At 37.4% G+C, this 4,967-nt stretch overlaps 1 pseudogene; it reads right to left on the minus strand.

Moving 5' to 3' along the window:
• Positions 1–3,658: 3,658 nt before the first annotated feature.
• On the minus strand, positions 3,659–4,527 carry LOC114082171 (protein cornichon homolog 4-like; annotated as a pseudogene).
• Positions 4,528–4,967: the final 440 nt, after the last annotated feature.

The raw sequence follows: 4,967 nt of genomic DNA on the forward strand, positions 1-4,967 counted from the left end.
CTCCTTGTTTTGATTCCAGAAATGTGGCCACTGTTCTGATAAAAATAAAAAGTAGTAGGGTGATTATAGTTACCAGTGATGTGCTGTATATTTCAAAACAGCTACAAGAGAGGATTTTGTATGTTCTCATCATGAAGAAATGATAATCAAGATGATGAATACACTAATTCCCCTAATCTGATCATAGCACAATGCATACATGTATGAAAACATCACATTGCACCCCATAAATATATACAATATGTATTAACTAAAAATAAAATAAACCTAAAAAAGTGAAAAAAAAAATTCTGGTGAATCGGATACAAAAACACATCAAAAAAATTGTGCACCATGATCAACTAGGATTCATCCCTGGGATGCAAGGATGGTTCAATATACGGAAATCAATAAATGTTATTCACCACATAAATAGACTTAAAGATAAGAACCATATGATCATCTCGATACACGCAGAAAAGCATTCGACAAAGTACAGCATCCCTTTATGTTCAAAACACTAGAAAAACTAGGTTTAACAGGAACTTACCTCAACATTGTAAAAGCTGTCTATGCTAAGCCTCAGGCTAGCATCATTCTTAATGGACAAAAATTGAAGGCATTCCCTCTAAAATCTGGAACAAGACAGGGATGCCCTCTATCACCACTTCTATTCAATATAGTTCTCGAAACACTGGCCAGAGCAATTAGACAGACGAAAGAAATTAAAGGCATAAAAATAGGAAAAGAAGAACTTAAATTATCACTATTTGCAGTAGAAATGATTCTATACCTAGAAGACCCAAAAGGGTCAACAAAAAAACTACTAGAACTAATAAATGAATTCAGCAAAGTGGCAGGATATAAAATCAACACGCATAAATCAAAGGCATTTCTGTATATCAGCAACGAAACTTCTGAAATGGAAATGAGGAAAAACACTTCATTCACAATATCCTCAAAAAAAATAAAATATTTATGAATCAACCTAACAAAAGAGATGAAAGATTTATACAATGAAAACTACAGAACCCTAAAGAGAGAAATAGAAGAAGATCTTAGAAGATGGAAAAATATACCCTGTTCATGGATAGGCAGAACTAACATCATCAAAATGACCTTATTACCCAAAGTTCTCTATAGTTTTAATGCAATGCCAATCAAAATCCCAATGGCATTTCTTGTAGAAATAGATAAAACAATCATGAAATTCATATGGAAAAATAAAAGACCCAGAATATCAAAAGCAACTCTAAGCAGGAAGTGTGAATCAGGCAGTATAGCGATACCAGATTTCAAACTATATTACAAAGCAATAGTAACAAAAACAGCATGGTACTGGTACCAAAACAGGTGGGTGGACCAATGGTACAGAATAGAGGACACAGAGACTAATCCACAAAGTTACAACTATCTTATATTTGATAAAGGGGCTAAAAGCATGCAATGGAGGAAGGATAGCATCTTCAACAAATGGTGTTGGGAAAACTGGAAATCCATATGCAACAAAATGAAACTGAATCCCCTTCTCTCACCATGCACAAAAGTTAACTCAAAATGGATCAAGGAGCTTGATATCAAATCAGAGACTCTGTGTCTGATAGAAGAAAAAGTTGGCTCAGATCTACATATTGTGGGGCCGGGCTCCAAATTCCTTAATAGGACACCCATAGCACAAGAGTTAATAACAAGAATCAACAAATGGGACTTACTTAAAATAAAAAGTTTTTTTCTCAGCAAGAGAAACAATAAGAGAGGTAAATAGGGAGCCTACATCCTGGGAACAAATTTTTACTCCTCACACTTCAGATAGAGCCCTAATATCCAGAGTATACAAAGAACTCAAAAGATTAGACAATAAGATAACAAATAACCCAATCAACAAATGGGCCAAGGACCTGAACAGACACTTCTCAGAGGAGGACATACACTCAATCAACAAGTACATGAAAAAATGCTCACCATCTCTAGCAGTCAGAGAAATGCAAATCAAAACCACCCTAACATACCATCTCACTCCAGTAAGATTGGCAGCCATTCTGAAGTCAAATAACAAGTGCTGGCGAGGATGTGGGGAAAAGGGTACTCTTGTACATTGCTGGTGGGACTGCAAATTGGTGTGGCCAATTTGGAAAGCAGTATGGAGATTCCTGGGAAAGCTGGGAATGGAACCACCATTTGACCCAGCTATTGCCCTTCTCAGACTATTCCCTGAAGACCTTAAAAGAGCGTACTACAGGGATACTGCCACATCGATGTTCATAGCAGCACAATTCACAATAGCTAGACTGTGGAACCAACCCAGATGCCCTTCAATAGATGAATGGATTAAAAAAAAATGTGGCATTTATACACCATGGAGTATTACGCAGCACTAAAAAATGACAAAATCATGGAATTTGCAGGGAAATGGATGGCACTAGAGCAGATTATGCTAAGTGAAGCTAGCCAATCCCTAAAAAACAAATGCCAAATGTCTTCTTTCATGTAATGAGAGCAACTAAGAACAGAGCAGGGAGGAAGAGCAGGAGGAAAAGATTAACATTAAACAGAGACATGAGGTGGGAGGGAAAGGGAGAGAAAAAGGAAATTGCATGGAAATGGAAGGAGACTCTCATTGTTATACAAAATTACATATAAGAGGTTGTGAGGGGAATGGGAAAATAAACAAGGAGAGAAATGAATTACAGTAGATGGGGTAGAGAGAGAAGATGGAAGGGGAGGGGAGGGGGGATAGTAGAGGATAGGAAAGGTAGCAGAATACAACAGTTACTAATAGGGCATTATGTAAAAATGTGGATGTGTAACCGATGTGATTCTGCAATCTGTATTTGGGGTAAAAATGGGAGTTCATTACCCACTTGAATCTAATATATGAAATATGATATATCAAGAGCTTTGTAATGTTTTGAACAACCAATAAAAAAAGATGTTTTACCAGAGGTCTGAAAGTAAAGCAGAGATAAGTGGGAAAGTGTTCTAGACAAATGGAATATCCAGTGCAGGCCCATGAGACAAGAGATGCATGTCACACATGTTAGGGAAGGCACATGGCCCATTCAGTGAGCAAGAAAAGACAGTTTGGCATGGTGGTGCATGCCTGTAATAGCAGGGTCTTAGGAGGCTGTGGCAGAAGGATAAGTTCAAAGCCAGCCTCAGCAACTTAGTGAGACCCTCAGCAACTTAGCAAGACCCTCTCTCAAAATAAAACATAAAAAGGAATAGGGATGTTGCTCAATAGTTAGGTGCCCCTGGATTCAATTCCTGGTACCAAAAGTGGGAGGAGGCAGAGGAAAGTGATGACTTATAAGAGAAAATATATATAATATTATGTAGATAATAATAAATAGAATCTTGTAGAACTTGGTAAAGACTTTCTATTTTGATTGTGATAAAAAGAGGTATTTGAGCAAAAGAGAGAAGCACTTCTAAATAATGAATCTAGTAGAAAATATGGTGGAATGAGATGGACATCATTACCCCAAGTACATGTATGAAGACATGAATTGTGACTCTACTTTGTGAACAACCAGAGACATGAAAAATTGTGCTCTATATGTGTACTATGAATTGAAATGCACTCTGCTGTCATATATAATAAATTAGAATAAATAAATAATTTTAAAAAAATCATATACTACTGTAGTGTATCCTAACTCCAACGACAGCTTCTCTGGCTTCAGTCATTTATCAAAGCTAAAAATTATACTATAAAAATACATGAAGAAACAAAACAAGTGGAAACTGTTGCATTTCATGACTAAACACTCAGGATCACTCTGGTGAACTGGGCTGCATGAAATAATCACACATAGACAGAGATGCCTTTATCATTGGGTCCTGTAACAGATCCTCTGACCTTTTGGGGTCCATGGAAAGAGAGAGAGAAAGCACATGCTGAATCCTTTTTTTTGGGTTAGGGTTAGTGAGGCAAAGGGGTCAGGATTCAGAGGGTTGAGTCTAGCTATGTGATGTCTGCTGTCAGCAGGTTGATTGACATCTGCAGAGGCTATGCCCATTTCATGAGCTGGGGATCATGGCAGAGCAAGCAAAAAGACCAGAGTGAGGCCTGCCCTAACAGAGGGGCAATGTCAGTTCAGTCCACTTTGTGCGCTCAATGCTCAAGTTCACACACACATAGTCCATGGCTGGCTTGCCACATCTCCAATTCTCATCACTCAAGGCTAAGGGGTGCTTGGTTCCTATGTGGCAGCTCCCTACAGGAAAGCAAGCTTGATATGGCTTCTTCATATGTGACTTCAGTTGCCCTCAATTTTGTATTTTTGTTGCAATAAACACTCCCATGTTACCACTTGACACCACAATGAGCCAATCTATATTCCAAGTAGCAGTAGGAAAGTTGAGAGGGAAAATAAAGCAGTGCAATGAAACAAGAAAAATACAGTGACAATGGCATGACAAAGCGAAGCATGACCTAGCATTAATGTAGTAACATTCTAAATCAGACAATATAATTGTAAAGTAGACTGAGAGGGAGATGAGGGCAAAACAATTGTGGAATGTGGAGACGAACACTACTTCATCCATCCTCCTCCTTCTCCTTTCCTTCTTCCTGTTTCTGGCACTCCTTTCATCAAAGTGACAAGTAATACATTTACATGTAGAAAACACTTAAAATCCACATAAAATACTCAACATATTTATATAACTTTATTGTTGGAGTTAAGCATTTTAGGAAATTGATTAATGCCTCAATTACTCTTTCTGACATGCTATGAGCAATTCAGCACCCTCCTTTAAAAGATACTAAGTTATTGTGGTTTAAAGAACACAAAAAGCTAAACACCAAAGAAAACAAATAACCCAATCAAAAAATGGGCCAAGGACCTGAAGAGACACTTCTCAGAAGATGATTTATAGTCAATCAACAAATACATGAAAAAATATTCTTTATCACTAGCAATTAGACAAATGTAAGTCAAAACCTCTCTAAGATTTTTATCTCACTCCAGTCAGAATGGCAGCTA

The sequence above is a fragment of the Marmota flaviventris genome, chromosome 6, assembly GCF_047511675.1.
Source record: "Marmota flaviventris isolate mMarFla1 chromosome 6, mMarFla1.hap1, whole genome shotgun sequence".
Classification (NCBI taxonomy): Eukaryota; Metazoa; Chordata; class Mammalia; order Rodentia; family Sciuridae; genus Marmota; species Marmota flaviventris.